Genomic DNA, 13550 nt, shown 5'->3' with positions numbered 1-13550 from the left:
GTTTCGCATTTTGGCCCCTGTGGATTTTTCAAATAGGAAAGTTATTGTGTAATAAAATTCATTTTTAGACAGCTGAGTACTAATTTAGCCTTCAAAGATGGTTTATAAGAGCATCAAGATTGTTTTTAACATGTTTTATGGGCTATTTTCTGTTTGACAATCCGTATTTTCATAGCTTGACCGGCCATCGGTCCAGAAATTAATGTAATGTTTACAAACACTTTTTTTCTACACGAAGTTTTTGACGCAATTTTACAAAAAAATGAGACGAAAGACATATGATTTTCATTGGATCTACTGAATGATATATATACACAGTTTCAGAAAAGGTATTACTTTAAGCGATTGAAATTCTACTTTTAGCCAAATTTTGGGGAAATATGTGACATCTTTTCCCCCCTTTTTGCAATATTTTATAGCAAATAAGTGCAGATTGTTGCCATGGATACACCCAAAAGAAATTATATTTTACCATTTTATATACTGGATATAAAATCTATGGAAGATTCTGATTACATACATATGCACATATATGACACAAACAGTAAGCTTAGTATTGCAAGAAAGCAATGAAAAGGGGATGGTAAAATTTATGAGGGCAAATTTTAATATTTTTTCCTAACTGTTTATTGCTACCTTATGGCATACTTACTAAGCTCAGAATTGTATAATTTAAGACTTTTCATACCACAAATCTAATGATATTTAGATTCTAAATCAACTTCTGAGGGAATTAAGTCTTTAAGAATGACAATACATGTCAATTTTATTGTTTACAGTCCTTAGCAACCAAAATTAGACATTTTGACACAAGGCTTATATTTGTACTCTAACGGCTTAACCGTTGCTTCTGAAGGATTGGGGTGCATGTAGTAGCCTAAGAATTGAACGCGTTTGTTTTTTTCTTGCGAATATATCAAATTATTATTTTTATCAAGATTTCATGTTACATTTTGGCATATATTAAATGTATAGTTGAATCAGATGTAGGAAATTAATTCCCTACTACCAAGTTTTTTAATCAAGGCTTAGGTATGCAATAAACATAAAGATTAACATTTTCATGCTTGAAATTGCTTAATTTTGTACAATTTTGCATCATCAGATATCTTATTGAGATTTTCAACTAAAAAAACTGACTAAAAAGGTATAGTTTTAAAGATTTGGCCAAAAATTGAGGTAGAAACAAGATTTTACACTTTGACTTGGCATTTTTCTTTAAATCAATTTTTGTCGCGTTTCAGTGTCAACTGCTTACCTTCATAAAATATTCATTACTCAACCAATTTTCAAAAATAAAAGGCCATTTTACTCGTTTAAGCTAGCAGAACACAGAAAATTAGTAAAAAGGGAGAATTCGAAAAAAATATTTACTATTAAGGTAGCAATACACAGTTAGGAGTTTAGTTTCGCATTTTGGCCCCTGTGGATTTTTCAAATAGGAAAGTTATTGTGTAATAAAATTCATTTTTAGACAGCTGAGTACTAATTTAGCCTTCAAAGATGGTTTATAAGAGCATCAAGATTGTTTTTAACATGTTTTATGGGCTATTTTCTGTTTGACAATCCGTATTTTCATAGCTTGACCGGCCATCGGTCCAGAAATTAATGTAATGTTTACAAACACTTTTTTTCTACACGAAGTTTTTGACGCAATTTTACAAAAAAATGAGACGAAAGACATATGATTTTCATTGGATCTACTGAATGATATATATACACAGTTTCAGAAAAGGTATTACTTTAAGCGATTGAAATTCTACTTTTAGCCAAATTTTGGGGAAATATGTGACATCTTTTCCCCCCTTTTTGCAATATTTTATAGCAAATAAGTGCAGATTGTTGCCATGGATACACCCAAAAGAAATTATATTTTACCATTTTATATACTGGATATAAAATCTATGGAAGATTCTGATTACATACATATGCACATATATGACACAAACAGTAAGCTTAGTATTGCAAGAAAGCAATGAAAAGGGGATGGTAAAATTTATGAGGGCAAATTTTAATATTTTTTCCTAACTGTTTATTGCTACCTTATGGCATACTTACTAAGCTCAGAATTGTATAATTTAAGACTTTTCATACCACAAATCTAATGATATTTAGATTCTAAATCAACTTCTGAGGGAATTAAGTCTTTAAGAATGACAATACATGTCAATTTTATTGTTTACAGTCCTTAGCAACCAAAATTAGACATTTTGACACAAGGCTTATATTTGTACTCTAACGGCTTAACCGTTGCTTCTGAAGGATTGGGGTGCATGTAGTAGCCTAAGAATTGAACGCGTTTGTTTTTTTCTTGCGAATATATCAAATTATTATTTTTATCAAGATTTCATGTTACATTTTGGCATATATTAAATGTATAGTTGAATCAGATGTAGGAAATTAATTCCCTACTACCAAGTTTTTTAATCAAGGCTTAGGTATGCAATAAACATAAAGATTAACATTTTCATGCTTGAAATTGCTTAATTTTGTACAATTTTGCATCATCAGATATCTTATTGAGATTTTCAACTAAAAAAACTGACTAAAAAGGTATAGTTTTAAAGATTTGGCCAAAAATTGAGGTAGAAACAAGATTTTACACTTTGACTTGGCATTTTTCTTTAAATCAATTTTTGTCGCGTTTCAGTGTCAACTGCTTACCTTCATAAAATATTCATTACTCAACCAATTTTCAAAAATAAAAGGCCATTTTACTCGTTTAAGCTAGCAGAACACAGAAAATTAGTAAAAAGGGAGAATTCGAAAAAAATATTTACTATTAAGGTAGCAATACACAGTTAGGAGTTTAGTTTCGCATTTTGGCCCCTGTGGATTTTTCAAATAGGAAAGTTATTGTGTAATAAAATTCATTTTTAGACAGCTGAGTACTAATTTAGCCTTCAAAGATGGTTTATAAGAGCATCAAGATTGTTTTTAACATGTTTTATGGGCTATTTTCTGTTTGACAATCCGTATTTTCATAGCTTGACCGGCCATCGGTCCAGAAATTAATGTAATGTTTACAAACACTTTTTTTCTACACGAAGTTTTTGACGCAATTTTACAAAAAAATGAGACGAAAGACATATGATTTTCATTGGATCTACTGAATGATATATATACACAGTTTCAGAAAAGGTATTACTTTAAGCGATTGAAATTCTACTTTTAGCCAAATTTTGGGGAAATATGTGACATCTTTTCCCCCCTTTTTGCAATATTTTATAGCAAATAAGTGCAGATTGTTGCCATGGATACACCCAAAAGAAATTATATTTTACCATTTTATATACTGGATATAAAATCTATGGAAGATTCTGATTACATACATATGCACATATATGACACAAACAGTAAGCTTAGTATTGCAAGAAAGCAATGAAAAGGGGATGGTAAAATTTATGAGGGCAAATTTTAATATTTTTTCCTAACTGTTTATTGCTACCTTATGGCATACTTACTAAGCTCAGAATTGTATAATTTAAGACTTTTCATACCACAAATCTAATGATATTTAGATTCTAAATCAACTTCTGAGGGAATTAAGTCTTTAAGAATGACAATACATGTCAATTTTATTGTTTACAGTCCTTAGCAACCAAAATTAGACATTTTGACACAAGGCTTATATTTGTACTCTAACGGCTTAACCGTTGCTTCTGAAGGATTGGGGTGCATGTAGTAGCCTAAGAATTGAACGCGTTTGTTTTTTTCTTGCGAATATATCAAATTATTATTTTTATCAAGATTTCATGTTACATTTTGGCATATATTAAATGTATAGTTGAATCAGATGTAGGAAATTAATTCCCTACTACCAAGTTTTTTAATCAAGGCTTAGGTATGCAATAAACATAAAGATTAACATTTTCATGCTTGAAATTGCTTAATTTTGTACAATTTTGCATCATCAGATATCTTATTGAGATTTTCAACTAAAAAAACTGACTAAAAAGGTATAGTTTTAAAGATTTGGCCAAAAATTGAGGTAGAAACAAGATTTTACACTTTGACTTGGCATTTTTCTTTAAATCAATTTTTGTCGCGTTTCAGTGTCAACTGCTTACCTTCATAAAATATTCATTACTCAACCAATTTTCAAAAATAAAAGGCCATTTTACTCGTTTAAGCTAGCAGAACACAGAAAATTAGTAAAAAGGGAGAATTCGAAAAAAATATTTACTATTAAGGTAGCAATACACAGTTAGGAGTTTAGTTTCGCATTTTGGCCCCTGTGGATTTTTCAAATAGGAAAGTTATTGTGTAATAAAATTCATTTTTAGACAGCTGAGTACTAATTTAGCCTTCAAAGATGGTTTATAAGAGCATCAAGATTGTTTTTAACATGTTTTATGGGCTATTTTCTGTTTGACAATCCGTATTTTCATAGCTTGACCGGCCATCGGTCCAGAAATTAATGTAATGTTTACAAACACTTTTTTTCTACACGAAGTTTTTGACGCAATTTTACAAAAAAATGAGACGAAAGACATATGATTTTCATTGGATCTACTGAATGATATATATACACAGTTTCAGAAAAGGTATTACTTTAAGCGATTGAAATTCTACTTTTAGCCAAATTTTGGGGAAATATGTGACATCTTTTCCCCCCTTTTTGCAATATTTTATAGCAAATAAGTGCAGATTGTTGCCATGGATACACCCAAAAGAAATTATATTTTACCATTTTATATACTGGATATAAAATCTATGGAAGATTCTGATTACATACATATGCACATATATGACACAAACAGTAAGCTTAGTATTGCAAGAAAGCAATGAAAAGGGGATGGTAAAATTTATGAGGGCAAATTTTAATATTTTTTCCTAACTGTTTATTGCTACCTTATGGCATACTTACTAAGCTCAGAATTGTATAATTTAAGACTTTTCATACCACAAATCTAATGATATTTAGATTCTAAATCAACTTCTGAGGGAATTAAGTCTTTAAGAATGACAATACATGTCAATTTTATTGTTTACAGTCCTTAGCAACCAAAATTAGACATTTTGACACAAGGCTTATATTTGTACTCTAACGGCTTAACCGTTGCTTCTGAAGGATTGGGGTGCATGTAGTAGCCTAAGAATTGAACGCGTTTGTTTTTTTCTTGCGAATATATCAAATTATTATTTTTATCAAGATTTCATGTTACATTTTGGCATATATTAAATGTATAGTTGAATCAGATGTAGGAAATTAATTCCCTACTACCAAGTTTTTTAATCAAGGCTTAGGTATGCAATAAACATAAAGATTAACATTTTCATGCTTGAAATTGCTTAATTTTGTACAATTTTGCATCATCAGATATCTTATTGAGATTTTCAACTAAAAAAACTGACTAAAAAGGTATAGTTTTAAAGATTTGGCCAAAAATTGAGGTAGAAACAAGATTTTACACTTTGACTTGGCATTTTTCTTTAAATCAATTTTTGTCGCGTTTCAGTGTCAACTGCTTACCTTCATAAAATATTCATTACTCAACCAATTTTCAAAAATAAAAGGCCATTTTACTCGTTTAAGCTAGCAGAACACAGAAAATTAGTAAAAAGGGAGAATTCGAAAAAAATATTTACTATTAAGGTAGCAATACACAGTTAGGAGTTTAGTTTCGCATTTTGGCCCCTGTGGATTTTTCAAATAGGAAAGTTATTGTGTAATAAAATTCATTTTTAGACAGCTGAGTACTAATTTAGCCTTCAAAGATGGTTTATAAGAGCATCAAGATTGTTTTTAACATGTTTTATGGGCTATTTTCTGTTTGACAATCCGTATTTTCATAGCTTGACCGGCCATCGGTCCAGAAATTAATGTAATGTTTACAAACACTTTTTTTCTACACGAAGTTTTTGACGCAATTTTACAAAAAAATGAGACGAAAGACATATGATTTTCATTGGATCTACTGAATGATATATATACACAGTTTCAGAAAAGGTATTACTTTAAGCGATTGAAATTCTACTTTTAGCCAAATTTTGGGGAAATATGTGACATCTTTTCCCCCCTTTTTGCAATATTTTATAGCAAATAAGTGCAGATTGTTGCCATGGATACACCCAAAAGAAATTATATTTTACCATTTTATATACTGGATATAAAATCTATGGAAGATTCTGATTACATACATATGCACATATATGACACAAACAGTAAGCTTAGTATTGCAAGAAAGCAATGAAAAGGGGATGGTAAAATTTATGAGGGCAAATTTTAATATTTTTTCCTAACTGTTTATTGCTACCTTATGGCATACTTACTAAGCTCAGAATTGTATAATTTAAGACTTTTCATACCACAAATCTAATGATATTTAGATTCTAAATCAACTTCTGAGGGAATTAAGTCTTTAAGAATGACAATACATGTCAATTTTATTGTTTACAGTCCTTAGCAACCAAAATTAGACATTTTGACACAAGGCTTATATTTGTACTCTAACGGCTTAACCGTTGCTTCTGAAGGATTGGGGTGCATGTAGTAGCCTAAGAATTGAACGCGTTTGTTTTTTTCTTGCGAATATATCAAATTATTATTTTTATCAAGATTTCATGTTACATTTTGGCATATATTAAATGTATAGTTGAATCAGATGTAGGAAATTAATTCCCTACTACCAAGTTTTTTAATCAAGGCTTAGGTATGCAATAAACATAAAGATTAACATTTTCATGCTTGAAATTGCTTAATTTTGTACAATTTTGCATCATCAGATATCTTATTGAGATTTTCAACTAAAAAAACTGACTAAAAAGGTATAGTTTTAAAGATTTGGCCAAAAATTGAGGTAGAAACAAGATTTTACACTTTGACTTGGCATTTTTCTTTAAATCAATTTTTGTCGCGTTTCAGTGTCAACTGCTTACCTTCATAAAATATTCATTACTCAACCAATTTTCAAAAATAAAAGGCCATTTTACTCGTTTAAGCTAGCAGAACACAGAAAATTAGTAAAAAGGGAGAATTCGAAAAAAATATTTACTATTAAGGCATACTTACTAAGCTCAGAATTGTATAATTTAAGACTTTTCATACCACAAATCTAATGATATTTAGATTCTAAATCAACTTCTGAGGGAATTAAGTCTTTAAGAATGACAATACATGTCAATTTTATTGTTTACAGTCCTTAGCAACCAAAATTAGACATTTTGACACAAGGCTTATATTTGTACTCTAACGGCTTAACCGTTGCTTCTGAAGGATTGGGGTGCATGTAGTAGCCTAAGAATTGAACGCGTTTGTTTTTTTCTTGCGAATATATCAAATTATTATTTTTATCAAGATTTCATGTTACATTTTGGCATATATTAAATGTATAGTTGAATCAGATGTAGGAAATTAATTCCCTACTACCAAGTTTTTTAATCAAGGCTTAGGTATGCAATAAACATAAAGATTAACATTTTCATGCTTGAAATTGCTTAATTTTGTACAATTTTGCATCATCAGATATCTTATTGAGATTTTCAACTAAAAAAACTGACTAAAAAGGTATAGTTTTAAAGATTTGGCCAAAAATTGAGGTAGAAACAAGATTTTACACTTTGACTTGGCATTTTTCTTTAAATCAATTTTTGTCGCGTTTCAGTGTCAACTGCTTACCTTCATAAAATATTCATTACTCAACCAATTTTCAAAAATAAAAGGCCATTTTACTCGTTTAAGCTAGCAGAACACAGAAAATTAGTAAAAAGGGAGAATTCGAAAAAAATATTTACTATTAAGGTAGCAATACACAGTTAGGAGTTTAGTTTCGCATTTTGGCCCCTGTGGATTTTTCAAATAGGAAAGTTATTGTGTAATAAAATTCATTTTTAGACAGCTGAGTACTAATTTAGCCTTCAAAGATGGTTTATAAGAGCATCAAGATTGTTTTTAACATGTTTTATGGGCTATTTTCTGTTTGACAATCCGTATTTTCATAGCTTGACCGGCCATCGGTCCAGAAATTAATGTAATGTTTACAAACACTTTTTTTCTACACGAAGTTTTTGACGCAATTTTACAAAAAAATGAGACGAAAGACATATGATTTTCATTGGATCTACTGAATGATATATATACACAGTTTCAGAAAAGGTATTACTTTAAGCGATTGAAATTCTACTTTTAGCCAAATTTTGGGGAAATATGTGACATCTTTTCCCCCCTTTTTGCAATATTTTATAGCAAATAAGTGCAGATTGTTGCCATGGATACACCCAAAAGAAATTATATTTTACCATTTTATATACTGGATATAAAATCTATGGAAGATTCTGATTACATACATATGCACATATATGACACAAACAGTAAGCTTAGTATTGCAAGAAAGCAATGAAAAGGGGATGGTAAAATTTATGAGGGCAAATTTTAATATTTTTTCCTAACTGTTTATTGCTACCTTATGGCATACTTACTAAGCTCAGAATTGTATAATTTAAGACTTTTCATACCACAAATCTAATGATATTTAGATTCTAAATCAACTTCTGAGGGAATTAAGTCTTTAAGAATGACAATACATGTCAATTTTATTGTTTACAGTCCTTAGCAACCAAAATTAGACATTTTGACACAAGGCTTATATTTGTACTCTAACGGCTTAACCGTTGCTTCTGAAGGATTGGGGTGCATGTAGTAGCCTAAGAATTGAACGCGTTTGTTTTTTTCTTGCGAATATATCAAATTATTATTTTTATCAAGATTTCATGTTACATTTTGGCATATATTAAATGTATAGTTGAATCAGATGTAGGAAATTAATTCCCTACTACCAAGTTTTTTAATCAAGGCTTAGGTATGCAATAAACATAAAGATTAACATTTTCATGCTTGAAATTGCTTAATTTTGTACAATTTTGCATCATCAGATATCTTATTGAGATTTTCAACTAAAAAAACTGACTAAAAAGGTATAGTTTTAAAGATTTGGCCAAAAATTGAGGTAGAAACAAGATTTTACACTTTGACTTGGCATTTTTCTTTAAATCAATTTTTGTCGCGTTTCAGTGTCAACTGCTTACCTTCATAAAATATTCATTACTCAACCAATTTTCAAAAATAAAAGGCCATTTTACTCGTTTAAGCTAGCAGAACACAGAAAATTAGTAAAAAGGGAGAATTCGAAAAAAATATTTACTATTAAGGTAGCAATACACAGTTAGGAGTTTAGTTTCGCATTTTGGCCCCTGTGGATTTTTCAAATAGGAAAGTTATTGTGTAATAAAATTCATTTTTAGACAGCTGAGTACTAATTTAGCCTTCAAAGATGGTTTATAAGAGCATCAAGATTGTTTTTAACATGTTTTATGGGCTATTTTCTGTTTGACAATCCGTATTTTCATAGCTTGACCGGCCATCGGTCCAGAAATTAATGTAATGTTTACAAACACTTTTTTTCTACACGAAGTTTTTGACGCAATTTTACAAAAAAATGAGACGAAAGACATATGATTTTCATTGGATCTACTGAATGATATATATACACAGTTTCAGAAAAGGTATTACTTTAAGCGATTGAAATTCTACTTTTAGCCAAATTTTGGGGAAATATGTGACATCTTTTCCCCCCTTTTTGCAATATTTTATAGCAAATAAGTGCAGATTGTTGCCATGGATACACCCAAAAGAAATTATATTTTACCATTTTATATACTGGATATAAAATCTATGGAAGATTCTGATTACATACATATGCACATATATGACACAAACAGTAAGCTTAGTATTGCAAGAAAGCAATGAAAAGGGGATGGTAAAATTTATGAGGGCAAATTTTAATATTTTTTCCTAACTGTTTATTGCTACCTTATGGCATACTTACTAAGCTCAGAATTGTATAATTTAAGACTTTTCATACCACAAATCTAATGATATTTAGATTCTAAATCAACTTCTGAGGGAATTAAGTCTTTAAGAATGACAATACATGTCAATTTTATTGTTTACAGTCCTTAGCAACCAAAATTAGACATTTTGACACAAGGCTTATATTTGTACTCTAACGGCTTAACCGTTGCTTCTGAAGGATTGGGGTGCATGTAGTAGCCTAAGAATTGAACGCGTTTGTTTTTTTCTTGCGAATATATCAAATTATTATTTTTATCAAGATTTCATGTTACATTTTGGCATATATTAAATGTATAGTTGAATCAGATGTAGGAAATTAATTCCCTACTACCAAGTTTTTTAATCAAGGCTTAGGTATGCAATAAACATAAAGATTAACATTTTCATGCTTGAAATTGCTTAATTTTGTACAATTTTGCATCATCAGATATCTTATTGAGATTTTCAACTAAAAAAACTGACTAAAAAGGTATAGTTTTAAAGATTTGGCCAAAAATTGAGGTAGAAACAAGATTTTACACTTTGACTTGGCATTTTTCTTTAAATCAATTTTTGTCGCGTTTCAGTGTCAACTGCTTACCTTCATAAAATATTCATTACTCAACCAATTTTCAAAAATAAAAGGCCATTTTACTCGTTTAAGCTAGCAGAACACAGAAAATTAGTAAAAAGGGAGAATTCGAAAAAAATATTTACTATTAAGGTAGCAATACACAGTTAGGAGTTTAGTTTCGCATTTTGGCCCCTGTGGATTTTTCAAATAGGAAAGTTATTGTGTAATAAAATTCATTTTTAGACAGCTGAGTACTAATTTAGCCTTCAAAGATGGTTTATAAGAGCATCAAGATTGTTTTTAACATGTTTTATGGGCTATTTTCTGTTTGACAATCCGTATTTTCATAGCTTGACCGGCCATCGGTCCAGAAATTAATGTAATGTTTACAAACACTTTTTTTCTACACGAAGTTTTTGACGCAATTTTACAAAAAAATGAGACGAAAGACATATGATTTTCATTGGATCTACTGAATGATATATATACACAGTTTCAGAAAAGGTATTACTTTAAGCGATTGAAATTCTACTTTTAGCCAAATTTTGGGGAAATATGTGACATCTTTTCCCCCCTTTTTGCAATATTTTATAGCAAATAAGTGCAGATTGTTGCCATGGATACACCCAAAAGAAATTATATTTTACCATTTTATATACTGGATATAAAATCTATGGAAGATTCTGATTACATACATATGCACATATATGACACAAACAGTAAGCTTAGTATTGCAAGAAAGCAATGAAAAGGGGATGGTAAAATTTATGAGGGCAAATTTTAATATTTTTTCCTAACTGTTTATTGCTACCTTATGGCATACTTACTAAGCTCAGAATTGTATAATTTAAGACTTTTCATACCACAAATCTAATGATATTTAGATTCTAAATCAACTTCTGAGGGAATTAAGTCTTTAAGAATGACAATACATGTCAATTTTATTGTTTACAGTCCTTAGCAACCAAAATTAGACATTTTGACACAAGGCTTATATTTGTACTCTAACGGCTTAACCGTTGCTTCTGAAGGATTGGGGTGCATGTAGTAGCCTAAGAATTGAACGCGTTTGTTTTTTTCTTGCGAATATATCAAATTATTATTTTTATCAAGATTTCATGTTACATTTTGGCATATATTAAATGTATAGTTGAATCAGATGTAGGAAATTAATTCCCTACTACCAAGTTTTTTAATCAAGGCTTAGGTATGCAATAAACATAAAGATTAACATTTTCATGCTTGAAATTGCTTAATTTTGTACAATTTTGCATCATCAGATATCTTATTGAGATTTTCAACTAAAAAAACTGACTAAAAAGGTATAGTTTTAAAGATTTGGCCAAAAATTGAGGTAGAAACAAGATTTTACACTTTGACTTGGCATTTTTCTTTAAATCAATTTTTGTCGCGTTTCAGTGTCAACTGCTTACCTTCATAAAATATTCATTACTCAACCAATTTTCAAAAATAAAAGGCCATTTTACTCGTTTAAGCTAGCAGAACACAGAAAATTAGTAAAAAGGGAGAATTCGAAAAAAATATTTACTATTAAGGTAGCAATACACAGTTAGGAGTTTAGTTTCGCATTTTGGCCCCTGTGGATTTTTCAAATAGGAAAGTTATTGTGTAATAAAATTCATTTTTAGACAGCTGAGTACTAATTTAGCCTTCAAAGATGGTTTATAAGAGCATCAAGATTGTTTTTAACATGTTTTATGGGCTATTTTCTGTTTGACAATCCGTATTTTCATAGCTTGACCGGCCATCGGTCCAGAAATTAATGTAATGTTTACAAACACTTTTTTTCTACACGAAGTTTTTGACGCAATTTTACAAAAAAATGAGACGAAAGACATATGATTTTCATTGGATCTACTGAATGATATATATACACAGTTTCAGAAAAGGTATTACTTTAAGCGATTGAAATTCTACTTTTAGCCAAATTTTGGGGAAATATGTGACATCTTTTCCCCCCTTTTTGCAATATTTTATAGCAAATAAGTGCAGATTGTTGCCATGGATACACCCAAAAGAAATTATATTTTACCATTTTATATACTGGATATAAAATCTATGGAAGATTCTGATTACATACATATGCACATATATGACACAAACAGTAAGCTTAGTATTGCAAGAAAGCAATGAAAAGGGGATGGTAAAATTTATGAGGGCAAATTTTAATATTTTTTCCTAACTGTTTATTGCTACCATAATTATGGCATACTTACTAAGCTCAGAATTGTATAATTTAAGACTTTTCATACCACAAATCTAATGATATTTAGATTCTAAATCAACTTCTGAGGGAATTAAGTCTTTAAGAATGACAATACATGTCAATTTTATTGTTTACAGTCCTTAGCAACCAAAATTAGACATTTTGACACAAGGCTTATATTTGTACTCTAACGGCTTAACCGTTGCTTCTGAAGGATTGGGGTGCATGTAGTAGCCTAAGAATTGAACGCGTTTGTTTTTTTCTTGCGAATATATCAAATTATTATTTTTATCAAGATTTCATGTTACATTTTGGCATATATTAAATGTATAGTTGAATCAGATGTAGGAAATTAATTCCCTACTACCAAGTTTTTTAATCAAGGCTTAGGTATGCAATAAACATAAAGATTAACATTTTCATGCTTGAAATTGCTTAATTTTGTACAATTTTGCATCATCAGATATCTTATTGAGATTTTCAACTAAAAAAACTGACTAAAAAGGTATAGTTTTAAAGATTTGGCCAAAAATTGAGGTAGAAACAAGATTTTACACTTTGACTTGGCATTTTTCTTTAAATCAATTTTTGTCGCGTTTCAGTGTCAACTGCTTACCTTCATAAAATATTCATTACTCAACCAATTTTCAAAAATAAAAGGCCATTTTACTCGTTTAAGCTAGCAGAACACAGAAAATTAGTAAAAAGGGAGAATTCGAAAAAAATATTTACTATTAAGGTAGCAATACACAGTTAGGAGTTTAGTTTCGCATTTTGGCCCCTGTGGATTTTTCAAATAGGAAAGTTATTGTGTAATAAAATTCATTTTTAGACAGCTGAGTACTAATTTAGCCTTCAAAGATGGTTTATAAGAGCATCAAGATTGTTTTTAACATGTTTTATGGGCTATTTTCTGT

The sequence above is a fragment of the Mytilus edulis genome, chromosome 13, assembly GCF_963676685.1.
Source record: "Mytilus edulis chromosome 13, xbMytEdul2.2, whole genome shotgun sequence".
NCBI lineage: Eukaryota > Metazoa > Mollusca > Bivalvia > Mytilida > Mytilidae > Mytilus > Mytilus edulis.
Note: the sequence above shows the minus strand (reverse complement) of the source record.